Source organism: Mus caroli, chromosome 17 (assembly GCF_900094665.2).
Source record: "Mus caroli chromosome 17, CAROLI_EIJ_v1.1, whole genome shotgun sequence".
NCBI lineage: Eukaryota > Metazoa > Chordata > Mammalia > Rodentia > Muridae > Mus > Mus caroli.
In genome coordinates, this window is record NC_034586.1 from 75200543 (window position 1) to 75220427 (window position 19885).

Below are 19885 nucleotides of genomic sequence, written 5' to 3' on the forward strand. Positions count from 1 at the left end.
TTCTGTGGATTTATTCCTCTTTACCGCTCTAAAGTTCTTTGCCTCTTTATTCTAAGCCACAGTTACAATGTAAAACTTCCAGATATCTTGGTGGCATCTAAGTTTCTATGACCAGCTCTGGCTTCACAATCCTTTCCACTTATGTCAGCTATGATGAGACAAGTCTATGAATAGTGTCCAAGACACCTATGTCGAAAGATGGAAGTTCATCTTTAGCTGCCTTGATTTAGGAGGAAAAGGGTGACGTCTATTGTCTGAAAAGAAGCCATGTTCTAATTTGTCATCTGAATGCTTTTTGATTGGTGAGGCTTTGCCCAGATTATTTCTTACAGGAGATATCATATTTAAAAGAGAAAAAAAAAGAGACAGTGGAGGATAACCCTGGTGGGCAGGGCATGACGCCCTTGAACCTGACTGCAGCGGCAAAAAAGGATTAGTCCAGAACAGAGGGTTTGTACCCCCAGAGTCAAATTTTATGGAGCCCCGCTCCAGGAGTTATTGCATGCATTATCCAAAAATCTGTTTGAACTTTTTTCACTTTACCATCCTGGACTTGTAAAGAAAATGGTAATTGCATGTTTTGAAGTCCACAAAAAAAAAAAAAAAAAGAAAGGGTAAGGTACGTCGAGACAAACTGCTCCGGATCGTGGCTTAAGCTTCCCCTGGCACCAGCCCACTTCTGTGGATTCCCAGCTGGGAAGTACCACCCGGGTTTATTTTCAGGGGTGGAAAGTCAAGTGACAATTATCTCCTGTCACGGAAAATTAAAAACCCAAGCTCACCCATCCCAGGAGCTGGACCAGCGTAGAACCATAATGACAGGCTGAGGCTGGGGCATTTCCTTTAAAGGCATGGGCCACTCAGGAAACACACAAAGTAAACAGAGACATAAAAGTGCATGGAAAGGGCCCGCATGCTGGGCCAGAGTCTGCGCCAAGAGGAGAGAGTGCATTGTCACTCCCCTGGGCACTGAGAACTGTGGACTCTAAGAGAACTCAGATAAGCTGGGTGAGGACGGTGTGGGATCTACTGTGTACTGTGTGGGATCTCATGAGGAGGAGATGGGTGGTCCTGCCCCTCATTTCTATGCCCTTAAGAGCATTTTCCTATTCTGTTTACTCCTAGCAGAGTTTTTTCCATCCATGTCTGGATACCTGCCCATGTTCCCCTAGACAGGGTTGCAGTCCTGGAAGCCAGGGTTTTGGCTCATGTTCTGTGTTGACATTGCTGTGACAAGCTGGGGTGAAACTCGCCTCTTTCAGGAAGGCTTCTAAGACTGCAGCAGCCTCTCCTCACAGCTTCCACAGCTGTCTCTGCAGTCACCTAAGCAGGGATTCTTGCACGGTCTGTTGTCTTCAAGAGTAGGGACAATTTTTCTTCCTGTTGATGTTAAATGTACATGTTAGACCTCCCCCAAATGTTTGCACAGATACTTGCACATCACCCAGTAAGGGATGTAGGGACAAAAGTCATCCTGCAATCCTGCAAGACTAATTAATGGGAACTAATAGAGTTAAGTGAACAAGAACTTGGGTTTCATTCAGGCTGTCTCCCAGTCTCTCAAGGCCTTGGTTTCTCTCAGCTGTAAACAGGGATGGAGATAGCTCCCTTCCATGAGGCTACTTTAGAGATTCAGCAAGGTAACACAAGAAATGAACAGACACCTCATCTAGGGGAGAGGCCCTGGAGAGTTGTTATTATTTTAGAAATGCTAGAATTCTAAGCTCAGAGCAGTTGATAGACAACCAGGGGCATGAGGGGAAACCACTTTACCTTTTAACTTCCTCATATTTTAAATAGAAATAATGGCATCATATATCAATATACTACACTGAAATGCTTAATTCAATTTATTATTAGCATAGATGGTCAAGCAGAATAACAGGCTACGTTGTTCTGGGTCTCCCTTTTCCTCCAGGGTCACTGACCACCGACCCATGAGAGCGGAGGGAGCAGAAGTGGACAGCAGGGTTTGTGTACAGTGCGTATGACAGAAGAACTTCCGGGAGGCAGCTTCAGTGAGATAGCTCTATTTTATCATTTCAGAGACAGGGTAGATAAGAGCTTTTATAGTGAGTGGAAAGAGCTGATGGGTCATAACACAGTACCTAATTACCAGGCAAGAAGCCCTGTTCAGGGTCATCTTCCAAATGAGTTCAGGCACCTGTGCTCCAAACAAGGTCTGGCAAACCCCACTGAGAGACAGAGTCTTTCATTGTGCACCCATCAATCGGAAACCCAGACATGGTGGACTGCGACCTTAGCAGCAGGGCTCTCCAATGCATTGAGCTGTTTCAGATATGCATAGGACATACTTTGCTCACATCCAAACCTCCTCAATCTTTTCCCCTCTTTTTCTCCTCCCCTGGTTCCCTTCCCATTCTCTTTTGGACAGTTTTAGCCTCAAGTGACCTCTCCCCACAACTCTGTCCCCATACATTCCATGTTTGAAAGTAAGCATGTGCTATTTGTCTTTCAGAGTCTTGACTAATTTTGCTTAATATGATAATCTCCAGTTCCACCCATTGTCCTACAATAATTTCATTCTTTTAGTAGTAGTTAGTTAGTAGTATCCACTGTGTATATACTGCACACTTCCTCATCCACCATCTATTGATGGGCACTGAGGCTGCTCTGTAACTTGGCTATTGTCAATGATGAGGATGTAAAGGCATCTCGTGCATGGTGACTTTGATTCCTTTGGATGTATACTCAGGATTGGTACAGCTTGACCATATGCTTGGCCTATTTTAGTATTTTGAGGAACCTTGATAGTGTTCTTCACAGTGGCTGGACTAATTTACAGACCCACCAACAGTGTATACAGATTCCTTCAAAGGTACTTTTAAAAGCATGCTATACATTTGGATGTGCCTCAGAACTTTAATTAACCTGCCTGAATACTGGATGCCTGGAACGCATCAGTGCTGGAGCTGGGTTTTAGTACCCCTGACTTTCCTTCCCAGCATGCTATGCTTTCTCCCTGATAGGCTGGTATTCCTTCCAGTACCAGCGCTGTGCGGTGGTCTTCATGGAGAAAGAGTATCACTGGAGATGGGTTTTGGGAATCTACAGGCTTAGCCCACTTCAAGGTTGCTCTGTCTGTTTTGAGTTTACAGTAAAAGATGTGCTCATTCAGCTCCTGCTCCTGTCGTCACACCTGCCACTTGCTGCAATGCCTCCCCGCCATGACAGCCCTTATGCCCTTGGCAATGTAAGCCAAACTAAACTCCTTTCTTTTATAAGTTACCCTGGTCATGGTGTTTCATAATAGAACTGGAGGACTAAACAAGACGCCCATCCTTTTCTCCTCTCCACACTCACTGCAGTTATGCCAATGAAGCCAACTAAGACCAGAAGCTAGAGCCATTGTGGCTGTGACTCTTTTTCTTACTTCTATACTGACTAAAAGAACAAATTGACTTAACAAAAACAGATCCTACCGTAATAAGGTCAGCAGCACCAGGACTGAGCCTAAGAGTGAAGCTGAAATCTCAGACTCTGTCCAGCAACCTGTACCCCATTGGTCTGTGTATTAATTTCTTAAGTCACTCTTCCTCCAGAATTTAGGGAGAATGTAGTCTGGTGACTATACACAGCTAACTCTACTCCCTCCCTGTCCATGGGAAAATCCAGACTAGAAACTAGTAAACATCCCATGAGAAGATGTGAACATTTGTTCATGATTCTGTTAAGGGTAATTCTGGTGGCATCGCAGGCCTCCCTGCTCAGAAGAGAGCCCACTCTAGGCATTTTGTCTTGGCTGTGAAGGACTTGAGGGATTTTCTGAACTCTTCTGCCCAAAGTTCTTCCAACATGTCCAAGGAGATGCAGACTGGGGTCTGGTCCTGGAGTGCTCAGGTTGTCCTAAAACATCCTGTTTTCACCCTTCCTGCTTCCACACCCCTTTTCTAAGCATTATTTATTACAGAATAATTTAGATGTCTTTGGGAGCTGATGAGAGGTTGATACTGGGAGTGTGATGCTACCATAAGGCCAAAGGAATTGGGAATGACTGGAAAATTTGGTGCTAAGCTTTATTATGACCCCCTGACACAATGTTGGAAATGTTCTCAATACCTCTGGTCAGACACATATGTTCAAGCACAATATTGTCCATATAGGTAAGACAGAGAAATTAATAAGCCCCTGATTTTGGAGCTCACTAAATTTGAGGTTATAGCACATATGTTTACTTAAAGGATAACACGCATGATAGGAATGTGTCTTCACAAATTCATCAAATTCCAAGTTCTTTCTGTATTTAGTTAAAATAACCACTAAATGATGTTGAACCCACCATAGTTTAAGAGATGACATCATGAGTTGACTTCATGCCCCCTTTCAGTATTTATACAAATTTACCATCTAAATATTCCAACCTCTTCACCTTCATCATGTTTCATTTTCCTACTTTCGTGGTCTAAGCTAACAACCACATTTGTTCATGATTCTGTAAATTGGGCCTCATACATCTGGGTAATTCTGGTGGCATCACACGGAATTACGTATGCTTGTTCTCAGCAGACAGAGGAATGAGGAATACTGGAAGGGGCTGATGGTTAACTATCAGCCTTGCTGTCTGGGTCACTAACACCTGAGTACATCAACTTGGGTTTCCTTGTGTGAGAGTCACAGGGCTCCAGAAGTTGCATGTAGACCTCAAGGCCTGTTGCTATTTCTGCCATATTTTACTAATCAAAGCAAGTCTGAGAGCCATGCAGGACTCAAGGACAGAAGATAAGACCTGCCCTTAACTGGAAGGTATTGCCAGTTAATAACACAAGGAAGTATATATGTCGAGATGTGGAAGAAATTCCTGGAGCCATCCATATAAATCTATCATAGACTCGGAAGTTGAAAAGTTCTATTTTATCCGGTTCACGTTTATAAAGGGTCTATTATTCATGATTAAAACAGAAGAAAATCCTATTTAATCTCCATACAACTTTACAGCAGGTGTAAGTTTCATTCTTTGTTAAGGAAGTTTTGGTTACAGAGAAGACAGTGTCACTTCGGTATATAGGATGCTGCTAGGAGTGTCTGTGTCTATAGAACAGTCACAATACAGCTTCACCAACAGCAAAGCTGTGAGGGGCGAGGGCTGTATGTGGAAGCCACTGATAAGCACCGAAGCAACTGCAGAAGAGTCAGCTGTTTTCGCTGGGCCAAACAGACTTTTGTGGGGAAAGAGGGTTACCTAGGAAGGCGCCAGAGCCCAACTGAGCCAGGGCGAGACACCAACTGTTGTTAGTCTCTCAGCTGCTATTTGCTTTGGCCTCAGATCAAACCCTTTACCCAGTGTCTTGGTGATTGTAGACAAGAGAGCCCCGCAATGCAGGTGAACAAGCCAGGGCAGGTTGCAGGTGAGGACCAGCATGCTGTAGCCTTTCCCTCCAGGCCTGATTCTACTGTAAGAATAGACTGGAGTCAGGACTGCTCTTCCCTCCAATAGCCTGATTAGGATGGGAGATAGAATATATGGTTTTAGTTGTATCTGTTGCTCTTGATTCAAGATCACAAAATACAGGATCATATATATGGTATTGGACTGCTCCGGGCTTTCATTTCTATCCACTTTTTTTTTTCTCAGAGCCTTATTTAAACTTTCTGCCACTCTGGACACAGCTCAAAGTCACCTGAGAAGGAGGTCTCAGTTGAGGATTTCCCAGATCACGTTAGTCTGTAAAAATGTCTATGGTGAACTGGCTTGATTATTAATCGATGTAGATGCTACTGTGAGTAGAGTCATCTCTAGGAGGTGGCCCTAGGCTAAATATGGAATCTAGCTAAGCATGAACCCGTGATTGAGTCACCACACAGCATTTCTGCAGGGTTCCCACTGTGCCTTCGTGGCTGTGAGTGAATTTCCTAGTCAGAGGTAATGCACTATGGAAAGGCAACCAGTCCTGCTTTCTGGGTCCTACCTTGAGTTCCTGTCCTAACTTCTAGTAATGGGCTGTGACCTGAAAGTGCCAAATGGAACAAACAGTCTGGTCAGAAAGGATCAGGAAAATGCCCTCTTCTCTATAATGTCTCTCCCACATTTTTCGTTTTTTACACACAGTGTTCTATCCCACTGTCATATGTGCTAGCTGGATACCTCCATTTTTGTGGTGGACCTCATTCTGTCAGAAACCAGAAGGTAGGGTCAGCCGTCTCCAGTCTTCTCTCTGCACAACGATTATCTGCTCAAAGGCAGTACGCTTACTTCATTCCCAGCCCTGTCATGTTCACTCTGCCCTGCCACGTTGCTTCCCTCCTCCATTCTCCCATCAGTCTTTGCATCCTGGAGGATCTAGACTTCCTCCTCCCTGATACCTGCTATTGACAAGGACAACTTAACCAATGTTCTAGAGCAGTGCTCTCAACTGTCCTAAAACTGCAGCCTTTTAATACAGTTCCTCATAGTGTGGTGACCCCCCCAACCATAAAATTATTTTTGTTGCTACCGTTATGAAAACTTGTAAATTTGCTACTGTTATAAATTATAATGTAAATGTTTGTGTTTTCTGATGGCCTTAGGTGACCCCTGTGACAAGGGTCTTTCAACCCCCAAAGTGGTCATGACCCACAAGTTGAGACCTGCTCTCAGTTATAGACTCAGTGTGCCCATTGTTCTTTATTCACAATCCATGACAGCTGAGTATACAAAAAGACCTGACATGGAAATGGAAGTAGACACAACGTTCATCTGAAGGAGGCAGAAGCAGGAAAGAAGCAAGGCTCAGCAGAATGTCCTAGCAGACTCATCCACTGGTGAGACAGGCTGCCTTGCAGATTCATTAGTATTTATTATAAAAACAATCTGGTACAAGTAACAAATGAAAACTCAGATTGAAGTCAAAAAGTTTAGTTGTTCAGTTTCATCCCAACTCCTTACCTACTTATGAACATTGAATGGAAGTTAACTTCTAGGAATGAAGAATGGTAGTTTTTATCACATTAGGTCATACTGAAAAAGCAAATGGTATCAAGAGCTGTAAGCTTTAAGATATACAGCAAACATTATTATAATCCCTGTAAGACAAAATATATAACTTCTATAAAGCCAGTCTTGGTGGTAAGCCAACAGTGAAGAGCAGAGACAATGAGAGACTAAGTTCTGGCATTCCTGAACAGGAGGAATACATGCCTTCCCACTCCCTCCCAAATCCCTGGGTATGTTCAAGAAATTAACTCCCGAAGGTGGGCATGAGAAGACAATGACAGCCATAGGAACTCCTCAGTTGGATGCTGTCTATATCTCTTTCTTGTCTGATTGCTCCTGGGGTCACCAGAACTACACAAAGCAGGGCTAAGAACAGCAGGCTTCCTAGTCTTTTTCTGGTCTTAGAGGAAAATCTTTCAAAGACAGTGCTAGCTGCTGGCTTAGACACACGACTATTATGTTAGGCACATTCCCTCAAGAGCGAACTTGCAGAGATTTTATCATGAAATATGTTTAGGTTTTGTCAAACTCTTGTGCATTTGCTGAGTCACGTGGTAGTAGTCAGACTTCATTCTGCTATTAGGATGATGTATCTGTTGTTTGATTTGCATATGTTAATTACATTGTAATGAAAACTCCCAATTAGTTCTGTGAGAGATGTTCCTACCATGAACTTGCATCAGTTTGCCTGTATTTTATGGAGGAATTTTACATCTAGGTTCATCACTGGCAGTGTCATTTTGTCTTCTTGTAATATGTTCTCAGACTTAGTATTAAGGTTTTTTGAAACAGGTCTGGAGTAATCCTTTATCTCTAATTATCTGAAAGACCTTGAGAAAGATTGGCATCGCCTTTTCTTTAGATGTTGTATAGAATTTCACCTTGACGCCATCGTGAGTTTTTGTTTAATGAGAGACTTACTTACTAATTCTGTCCTCCACATTTGCTAATCAGTTTGTTTGAGCTTTCTATGTCTTCATGAATCAGCTGTGGAAAGCCGTATCTTTCTAGGAATACATTCAATTATTTAAAGTTATTAAGTCATTGTGAAATTTTTCTTAGTAGTCTCTTTACTTTCACTTCTGATTTTATTAAAATTTTCATTCCAGCCCCGCTTTCCTTAGACACCTAAAGTTTTGTTAATTTTGCTTATATGTGCATATACATATAGTTTTAAAACAAGAGCACAGTGGTTTTTAATAAGCATGGACCCCATAGGCTTATTTGTCTGAATGCTTGCATGCAGTTAGTGGAACTATTTGGGAAGGATTAGGAGGTGTGGTCTTGTTGGAGGAGGTGTGTCACTGGGCTTGAGGAAAAGCCCATGTCATTTCCAGTTCTCCCTTTCTCTGCCTCCTGTGGATTAGAATGTATGTCCTCCGATTCTGCTCCAGCACCATGCCTGATGCCATGCTTCCCATCATGATGCTCATGGATTCTCACCCTCTGAAACTGTAAGCAAAACCCCAAGAAACTTTTCTATAAGTTGCTTTGGTCATGGTGTTGCTTCAAAGGAATAGAAAATCAACTAAGACAAATGAATATCATGATTATCATTTTCATAGGTTGAACCAAGAGACTTGTATGTGCAAGGAAAGTAAAGAACCTCAAGCCACATTTCTAATATTTTTAATTACACATTTTATTTTTAATTATAATTACATCATTTTCTCCTCCAAGCCCTCCTATATACCTCTTTTTGCTCTTTGTCAAACTCATGCCCTCTTTTTACCATTGATTAGTGTTCTGTGCATACATGTGTGTGTAGGTATATGTATGTGCATACGTGTGTGTTTACATGTATATTCCTAATTTTTTAAAGAGTAACTCTTTGCTTCCTTGCTCTTTTATACCTTTTGTATTAATTTTTTCACTTGTTTTTGCTTATTCCTATCTGTCTAGGAACTTTGGGCTTAGGTTAAGCCTCTCATTCTATAAAGTGTCATATTCAGTCCTTATCTGAGACCATTCATCTTTGAAAGGTAGGTGTTATTTCTATGAACTTTGCCTGTGACACCTGCTTCTGATACATCTGTTTCTGTTGTGCCTGTTTAGGGAGAATTTATGAACCCCAAAAGTTCACCAAGGAGCTGATTCTAATGCAATCTCATTAGGATTTTTATTCAAGCTCAAGCTTGGGCTCACCACCATCACTGATGCAGCAGGATGGGAGGACGAAGCCCGAACCCTCAAATCTAACCCTTGGGATACGGCCACTCCATAGGAGAGGGATTCCTGCCTTTACACAAGAGTTATTCTATCCAGTCTCTTCCAAATTCCGAAGCAGGCATACAAAATAAACAAAACCAACCATAGTTTAACAAAGGCCAAAAGGCCCATGGGATTGATATATGGCTGATGCCAAAGTGTAGTTGTGGAGGGCTATCTGGAGGTGGCTATCATCTGTGTGGATGTCTTATATTCTGCTTCCTTGAAAGTGCTTGCTAGTCATGTGATTGCTACCATAAATTAAGTCATGTCTGAGTTGATGTGTTGTAATGTTTTTCTTGCTTCCATGTACTTGGGCACATCAAAACATCATTGAAGGAATCAATGTTTTCAACACCTAGTGCAAAGGCATTATCTAACAGGAGAGGTATGTGTCTGGTGTCTAGCTGATAATGCCTTCTAGAGAGGAGCGGGGTTCCAACAGCCATAGGAATGCCAGACTGCAGACACCAAGTGGGTAACTAGTGGAGTGCAGGCTGTGAGATTTCCTTGGCTCTGTCTTCCATTCGTACCTCTACCGGTCACACTATCAGCTACCAGCAGAGCTACTGGGAACCACAGGGGAGCAGTGTGCCTGGCAAAACAGAAGCGACTAAGACTAGAGGAACATAAGGTTTGAGGCAGTAGTTAGTTCTTTGGCAGAACAAATAGACTGTGATAACCTCTTTCCAAGCTCTAACATGGCTTGTGCCAAAAACTACAAGATGCCAAGTGGGTAAAAGTGATAGACTTCTCAAGGGCCCCATCCAAGAACCCTCATAAACCCCTCTGAAACATGGCTGCTCTTTTTATCACCTCCAGACATGTTCAAGAGCCCTCCCCACACCCTGTGCTTGCTCTCTTCAGGCTGCAATCCAACTTGTAAAGCCTTGGCAAAGCACTAATGTGTGGGGTGTTGACTTAAAAGGGACCATTCTCTCTATAAGCCACCCCCAGGAGATGGCATCTTATCGCAAACAGCATGAGGATTCCCAAATGTGATTTTTAATAGACTTAGTTGTTGTGATAAACCGCTCTTTCTGGGGACAGGCATGCCAATAAGGCTATAGCTGTGATGTGAGATGCTGGGCAATCAAGTTAATAAAATTGCTCCATTGTGTTTTAAGAAGGAAAACGTATCTAATGCTGTAGTGTGTAGATGATCTAGTTCAGATCCCTGGAGAAGAAGATTATGAGGTGGAAGATTGGTGTGTAAGAGATTTATTGTGAGGTGAAGACAGTAAAGCACAAAAGGAGAAACATGTCGGGCAGGAAATCTTTAGACTGTGATGACTGTCTAACATTGAAGGGTAAGGAGAGAGGAAGAGAAGTGGGGCAAAGGGCTCTCTGCCCAATCAGGAACAAACATTGTTCAACAGGGAAGTCCAATTGTGGTCACACATGGCCACACCCGAGGATCTCCACCAAGCTCAGCCATTGTCTGGGGGCTTCAGTGCCACAGTAGTAAATTAGTTCTGTTGCTAAGGGTAGGACACAAGAGTACTGCCGATGGTTGCTGTCTTCCAACTACCTCTCATGCACGGGAGCCTCAGATATTCTCTCGAAGGGGACTGTGAACAGCTTGACAATCACAGTCAGGAAAAGCATAAGGAAAGAAAATGCTGAGATCCTCTAAGCCCGTGCCATAAGCCAAGATGCAACCGATGCAGAGTGAGGACTGTGAGACCCTCTCTATCTAGAAGACAATTCACCAAGCTGACTGGATCTCAATGGCTCAGTTTTCTACCCAGTTTCCCACTATAACTCATGAACTCATTACTCATTGATCATAATGAATGTTGCTATTCCACCATGTATTGAGTACTACCCCTGGCCTCTATTCACAAGGAGTTCCTGGTAAAGAATTAAAACACTAAAACAGTACTTGCTAAGGGCTGATGGAAATATATAATTATTACAGGGGTCTACCTAGGGGAAGGAAGGGTAAAACTGTAAAGTGATTGACACATTTGTTTTTACCTTGAATAGGAGGCTTGCTATTTTCCTTCAAATACCACCAGTTGTAGAGTTTATGCAATTGAGCCTTCCAGGTGGATTGAGGTAGTCGAACAATTGGTTAGTAATGATCCTCCCTGGGGCAGAGAGTTTTCTGCTGGAGAAGTCAAGATCCTCATTACTAACTTTAGACTATAACGTGACTATACTGCACATCCATTTTTTAGGAAATGAAGTACACAGCCCACTCCAGCAAATCTGTATTTCTACTTCAAGTGGAGAAAGTAAGTTAGATTTCAGCATTTGAATTACAAGCTCACAGATTCATAGACAAGATTGCCAACATAGAATTCTAGAATACTACTTTTCCCGTGGCTTTTCTTTTGGTCACATAGACCCAAAGTCCCCGAATTTAAATCGTGGTAAAAGAAGTCTCATGCTCAACCAGCCTTTGATATGATAGGCCACGCTCTAGAATGAGAATTTGTGCTAGGTTTTGGGGGAAGTGGCCATTTATAAAGCATGGTTCCTATTTTTAAAAGGCCATCAGTAGCAGGTCTTGGCAATTTCATTGCCCCCTGTTGGTGCTCTCCTTTCTTCTATAACCAACTACAGGTACTTCCGAGAGCTCTAATCATTGCAATACAGAGTATTCAAGTCAGATTCCTCCACACACCTGATTACAATGCTGAGCACTACCAGCTCCAGACTGCATAACTGTTCAGACTACAGCATGGCTACCTTGATTGTCTCCACTGTCCTTATGTAGTATGGCTCAGTCTTGCTTTAACCTTTCATCAAGCCATTTACCCACCTAAGAATAATAATGAAAATTCCATTATCCTCACAGGTCTAGACTGGTATCATAATCAGTCCATACACAATTCACATCACTGTGCTGTTATCTGCAGTGGCTCAAGGATTAGTGACATTCCGGTCATACAATGTCTTGATATGTTTTTATAAAGATTGGGGAAACAGACTCACCCTATATGAATAAAAGACCAACGTGCATAGGCAGGCTGACTTTCATCATGCAGCATAAAAAATCTATCAAGCCATATTTTATCGCAGAGTTCTCCCCTCTTCCCTGTTCAATGGTAGATTAATAGGGACTCCTGTTTTCACTATCTTTTTTCTCGTTAGCCTGTAGTCTTTTTATTTTAGCTACAAATCATTCCACTGGTAAGAGAGGCTCTGTTAGGAATCACATGCTTTGTCAAAAGCAAGCTTTACATTCTTCTTCTAATTGTTGCCTACTGAAAAGTCAGGTAGAAATTGGTTTGTTTTTATAATGAAGTCACCAACATAAATTTTCCAGGCTTAAGGCCATTTCAGCAAGCCAGCATGCTTGTATCAAGGATGACTCCCCCAGCTCCCCTCTTTCTAAGGAAGAGACAAAGAGGGCGATTTCTTTTCATAAGCTCCAGTGCTGGGGGAGAGTCATACACACATTTACCATAGCCACCACAGTGTAGATCAGTCCCCCTAGAGATCACAAAATATAGGTTCCAACTAAAGCTTGCATCAAAACAAGGAAAATTACGTGGATTTGTAAAATTCCCCTCTAGTCTCATCAATTTTCTTCTTTCTCCTCCCAGGCTTTGGCTTTCTGTTTGTTTATTAGTTTTAACCTAGATGAGATAGAGCACTATACTTTGGGTTAGAAAGAACCCAGTTCAAGTTGGAGATAGAGCTCCATAGTACAGGGGCTGTCTGGCAACTACAAGCCCGGGCTTTGATTCCCAGGGTCTGCTAGACATGGAAGCACACTCCTACAATTCTAGAATTAGAGAGGCTGAGACAGGAAGATCAAGACATCAAGACCAGCATTGGCTACTTAGAGAGTTCATATAGCCTGGGCTATATGAACCACTGGAAAGAAGTAGAGAGGGGGTTTTGTAGAGGGGGGATGAGTAGAAGGGAAAATGAAGGAAAGGGGAAGGAAGGAAGGGAGGGGAGGGAGAGGAAGGAAGAACAGGAATAGAGAAAGGACAGGTCAGGTTTGAAACCCCTCTTTCTCAGTTGGTTTAGTTTTTGGCCTCTTGCACACTCTCCACCGATTTCCACAGTTGTTACAGAGGAGGAGTGACTTCATGATGTCACTGGAGGGACCCATGATGTCACTGGAGGGACCCAACACATATGGATGTTTCTGGCACAGAGACACCAATTTTCACTCCCTTGACTAAATTCACCTCTATAATGTATCTCATGAGCAGCCTACTCAGCTAGAATGCCTGCCTGAGGAACACCAGTTAGCTGCTATGACCATCTAAGCAGGTCTACGCTTAGGCCAAACACACCTAACTTGAATCCAATGTTGACTGGCCCATATTTGCCAGTAGAACCCAAGCTAGTGGTGTTTAAAGGGGCGAAGACATTTATTTTCCCTATACTTCCTCTCCTTTTCCTGAATTTAATGGCTGGAAATTTTGTCAGTGACTAAGTGTGTCATAAAACCTTCCTTTAGCCTCTCAAATTTTGTCTAATGAATGCTACCTCTTCCTCATCCTGTAGCCCTCTCTTCTCTCCATCTTCTAATTTCCTGCTAAAACAATGGCTGTCCCTACCCACCCCCAATAGTCTGAAACTTGTCTGAGAAAACTTAAATGAGATGAACTGCTTGCATCACTCTATGACTAAGACACCCAAGTCTTCCCTATCCCATGATGAATGGTGTGCAGATTTCTCAGACTGCGTTTCAACAGCTTCCCCATTTGGCTCTGACTTCCTTGCCAAACTCACGGCTTGCTAGGGAGTGGCATGAACTCCATCACAAGCTATGTGTCCTCCTTGGCTCTCTTTGTTTTCACTCATGTGTCTCAACTCCATTGAAAAAGGGGACCTATGCTTGCCTGTTGTCGACAGGTGACCCATTATCACGACCCCTGCCCTGCCCTGCCTTTGTTTTCCTGTTTCTCCACACTAAGATCTCACTGAACCGAAATGAAGGGTTCAGCCTGTCATCACTGAAAGGCTCTGTTTTGTTTGGGATACTACACCCCACCTCCCAAGGAGAGGAAGTCCATCAACTGGGCCAGGTCAAGCTACTCCAACCCTAAAACTTCACAGATAAGACCCACTGCCCTGCGAAGGGACCACATATCTTTTGGACTCATCCGTTTTTTCTCCTCCCCTCTTTCAGGCCAGTATCTATTTGGTGCTTTGTTCCTTTAAAGTTTCTTCTTTCCCCATTTTTTTCCTGGGAGCCTCTTTTTTCCTATAGGAATTATTTGGCTTTGGGCCCCAAGATTTGCAGTGATGGGTAGCTGGGCTGTGTCAGGCATTCTCCGGATGCCTCCAGCCTCCTCCTCAGTGACTGACTGCAGACTCCAGGAAGGGAGGGAGCTGTTGTAGTCCTTTCAAAAGAAGAAACTTGGTACTTTGTGCTGAGATATCTTCTCTCAAATTTCTAAAAGTGGGCACTTTCACCATAGTGTTTTTTTCAATGACTCCTAACTAGTCTCCATTGATAATCCTTCTAGTCAGATGATATGACTCTTTATTGAGTGTTTAGAGCCCTAAACTTCTCATACAATTATCTCTTTCATATGATACATGAACAGTCAACATATCGTGTTTAAATTACTTGTGCTAAACACCACAACTCCACTACTACAGAGGTAAAGGAAAATAGCAAGCCTCAGTTTACCTGGCAAATTCCATAGCTCTACTACTACCCACAACATCTATTGGAAGGTACACCTACACATGATCTCAGGAAAAGTAAATAAAAATAATCTCACAGTTTGGAGAGCAGGAAGTCATTGCTGATATAACATTCACCGACATATTTATATAGCAAAGAGTACTTTATTAGGATAGAAAGCTATTGAATGTGCTGTTGTCTCCTCATGGATAGCTGCATGCATACCTACCTCCCTTTATCTCTTCTGTAGTAGTCTTTATAGACCCACAGTCTTTATAGAGACTGCCTTTCTTTTTTTTAATTAGATATTTTCTTTATTTACATTTCAAATGTTATCCCCTTTCCTGGTTTCCCCTCTGAAAATCCCCTATCCCCTCCCCCTTCTCCCTGCTCACCAACCCACCCACTCCTGCTTCTTGTCCCTGACATTCCCCTATCCTGGGGCATAAAGCCTTCACAGGACCAAGGGCCTCTCCTCCCATTGATAACCAACTAGGCCATCCTCTGCTATTATGCAGCTGGAGCCATGAGTCCCACTATGTGTTTTCTTTGGTTGGTGGTTTAGTCCCAGGGAGCTCTGGGGGGACCATCCAGAGACTGCCCCACCTGGGGATCCATCCCATAGACAACCACCAAACCCAGACACTATTGTGGATGCCAACAAGAGTTTGCTGACAGGAACATCATATAGCTGTCTCCCGAGAGGCTCTGCCAGTGCCTGACAAATACAGAAGTGGATGATATCAGCCATCCATTGGACAGAGCATAGGGTTCCCAATGAAGGAGCTAGAGAAAGTACCCAAGGAGCTGGAGGGGTTTGCAGCCCCATAGGAGGAACAACAATATGAACTAACCAGTGCTGCCTTTCTTTCATACCTAGATGAGTCATTTCTATTCAGGAAGCAGTTGCTGAGAGCTGGTTATGGATTGAAGGGGATTTCTGATCTGGCAAATACACAGCCACTTTGCAAAGCATCAATCCACCCTTAGGTTTCTAGTTGTTGTAAACTTCATTACCATGACCACAACTGGTCAAACTAAGGGGTGAACATACAACCAAAGACAGTGATGTTTTGGTTGCCAGCATCACAGAATCATACTAGTGAGGCAATTTTGTCCTCCAGGAAAAGTCCACAGTGAGTGTTATACAGAAGACCAGGACTTCTCCTTGGGCTAGCTGGGATTAGAGATTAGAAACAAAAGATAGTAGCATGAAAAAGAGAACTTGAGTCACTTAGATGGACTCAAATCACTGATGTTGATTTACTAATCCTGCTGCCCAGGTATCAAAACTAGCACATTGTTAAAAGGTATTCCAGTGAGCCAACAAGATGTCTCAGCAGGTAATGGTGCTTGCAGTTAAATCTGAGAACCTGAGTTTGATACCTGAGACTCACAAAATGGAAGAAGAGAACAGATCGTCACACCTCCACATCTGTGAGCACACTTAACAACAAAACAAAACAACATCAAAAAAGATGTTCCAGTAGACATGAAGCTCAGCAGAATAGCTGCTGGGGCAGCTTTGTCTATTACTTGTATCCCATAGAGTACCTGTAGTGAGCATCTTTTATTAGAGTCCATGGGAATGTGTTGCTATTGTCTGCTTCCTAAAAGGATCTAAGTGTGCTGGTATGCCCAGTGATGGGATGCAGAGGTAAGCTTGTGATCTCTATCTAAAGAGATAGATTGTAAGCAGAAATGTCACTCAAGTTAACGCCTCTATGTCCTAGATGGCTATGGCAAATCATCAAACAACTCAATGACTTATGCTAACCCAAATTTATTCTTGAAAAGTTCTAGAAATTGGAAATCTCAAATCACTTTTACCATGCTAAAGTCAAGGTGTCACAGGGGCTGTATTTTTCTAGAAGCTTTAGGAGGTCCCATTTTCTTGTCCTTTCTAGACCCGTCTTAGCACAGGCTACAAGCTCTGTGGGTTGTGCACAAGGGTTTCTGACAACTAGACCAGGTTTGAGGCCAAACACACACACAAAGAGTTTTAGCAAAGTCTTTCTAATAAGTGAAAAATATCTCTTTTCTATCTTCTATAATTTCTCCATCCTGGGGTTCCAGAAGAGGAAGAGTAATGAATCTGGTAAACATGTGGTCAGGGCAACGTTGCCCTGTTCTCTGTATGAGTCTTGTAAACCTAATGCAGTTTGTACCTTGATCACATAGGACTGGCGAAACAACCCTGCAACTTCTCATGCCTGAATGAGAGACTGCAGTAACGCATGCATAAATGCAGTGCATTCATAAAAAGAAGTGATATTGCGTTGCCAGAAATGACAGGGGTTTGGAGGAGCAGAAACACCAAGTGACATTTCTTGGGCAAATGCCCAGACTTGGGGGGAGGGGGTTCCTGACCACAATTCGAGTTGGAAATGGAGCGTGCATGAAAGAAAACAAAATGTGTATAGCTCGGAATTAAAGTGTGTGCTGTGCTGTTAAAAAAAAATAAGGAGGCTTCATTTAGTTTAATGAAGTTAATTTAAAAGTATGAGTGATACTAAATGCTCAGTGGAAGTGACAATGTCCTTGTTAAATACTTTCCTGATACTAAGATGCTATCCTTGGCACTTAAGTAGGAGGTTGACTTCCATTTTTGCCAGTCACCCTCTTGTTCTTGAGATAAGCGACTTACAAAGAGGACAATTTTATTTAGGCTCATTAATTCAGAAGTTCCTGTCTGTGGTTGCTAAGGTTACTTTGAGCTTCTGGCAACAAAGCACATCATGGGAAGAGCATGAGGCAGAGGAGAAAGACAGACCAAGCATCCCTAATGACCTAACTTCCTGCCGGCTACCTCTGAAAGGTCCATTTTCTCCCAATAACACTGTATATGGTGCATGGGCACCAAGTCTTTAACCTGTGAAACCTTGAGGTTCATTTAAGCTCCAAATCAATAGACAGAGTGGGGAAGATAGGGGAGAAAAGGGGTGACCCAACTCAAAAGTTAAGATATTCAGTTACCAGAATTGTCCCTGACACTTTTGGAGAAGATTCAAGTTTCCATTGTTAGGAACTCACTAACCTGACACAAAATAAGTGTTCACCAGTGAGCTTATGTGTTACAGAGGATTCAAAGTCTAAGGGGTTTGTGGGTGGGTGGATAAATGGATGCGTACAGGGGTAGATGGATGCATAGATAACCATGTGAATGATTGCCCCGACTGGAAACTCTAGATCTAAGACAGACAGAGGACAGTGTAACATGGCTGGATTCAGGAAAGCATTGTTTGAAACTTGATAACATTCATTTGCATCATCTTTGGTTTATTTTCCGGGTTGTGTTTTCTTGAAACCCGTAGGAACTGGGGTGACATATGCTCGGGGTATCCAAAAGATAACTTCCCTACCACACAGAAACTCTAACAATGCCACTCTGATCTCTTCTCTGCCTACCTTTGTCAGTTTTAAATGATTTAATTACTAACCAATGATCCTTGCATTTCTTCACACTCACATCCCCCCACCACTCCCCCGCCAGGAATCTATTTTCTCAACTAATTAGGATGACTGTAATAAGAATCAGCAGAGGCTGGTTCGTGAATTACATTTGGCAACCTCTCAGTTCGTTAACAGTTTTACCTTAGAGGCGTGTTGTGACCGAATTGGCCTGGAGAACTCTCTCCTGAGCCTCACTCTGTGTGATTTTATTTAGCCCAGTCTACCCAGCCAGACTTACCCCTTGTCTCCCTCCTCCCCCCTCCCCTTCCTACATGGAAGCCAAATCAAACTTCTCACCGCTACCCCGGGGACTGCTCATGCCCAGCAGCCCATGACTTTGTTCATGCGGCTCATTCTGCCTCAAGGAGCCATTCCTTCTCTACAGTTCCCATCTCCTGTCAGTCCTTGAAAAGCCAAAGCTGGAAACAATGCAGTTGAGGAGACTCCCATTGACTCTTCCTGCCCCTCTCGCCAATTACTAAGGATACTCTTTTGTACATAAGGCATTAGAGCAACTTTAAACATATTCATAGGGGAAAATAGGAAATATACTGCATGCTTAACAAACAGGGCAGGTAACCAGCATCTGAGAAAGATCCCAGTACAGATGAAAAACCAGAGGCCCTGCAATCAAAGGGCCACATGGGGATTAAGCGATAATACCACCAAACGCTGTGAAATAAATAACCAAGGATGAGCTTTGTCCAATTTGCCCGAGGTGTTCTTCTTTGTTGCAACTGACTTTGTAGCCTAGATCACATTTACTTGGGGTGTAAACACATTCCAGGGCCCAGAAGATGATCCTTCTACATCTGCACCGACTCTTGAAGATTCCATCAGAGCTCTGTCCAGAGAAAGGGGCACTCAACAGAGCAGTCACATTTACCCTGGACATCAAGGGGGTGGCATCCTTTATGGCCAGTTCATTTTTTGTTCCCTCCAGGAAGACAATGCAATTGTGGTCAAACATTGGATACATCAAGATCACCTAGAATAGGGCTACTCATCTCCCGATCCCACCTGCCACCAGGTAACTTCCTAGTTTGTGTCAAGCTAGCACAACCTAACCAGCACAGAACATACTAAATACACTGAAAAGCAGAAATTGCTGTTTCTCAGTTGAAGGGGGTGTTGATTTCCAGTTAAGGACATTCATCACAAACCTAGATGTTAACAGTGACGTTCATTCACGGGAGTTTGAGCTCTGAAAGTAAGCCATCAGAGAAACTGCCTACAAGGTGTAATGACAGAGACATCCCAGTCTCTAAGACCAACATAGCAGAGCTGCTGGCCTCCATCCCAATTTCCTCACAGATAGCAAAGACAGTTTTTCTAGGTTTCTGCATTGAGCTCTTACTCCGGCTTCCCTGGAGGATGGAGTGTAACCTGTGAGACAAATAAACCCATTGGACCTGCAGTGGCAATGATTATGCACATTCCTGGAGGGCTCTGGCCCTCTCTGGCTTTTTGTATCTCCCCCTGCCATATTTGAATAAACCCTTTTCCTGCTTAAACTGACCAGAATGAATTCTGTTTTGGCAACTTAGAGCCCTTACCAATAAACACCCAGTCTTACTCCGAACAGAAAACTCAGATTTCAGGAACTATAGACCTTGTTACTGAAGTAACAGTAAATACTTGTTTGTCTTTAAAACAAAAACGTGACTAACTCTTATGTAGTAGTA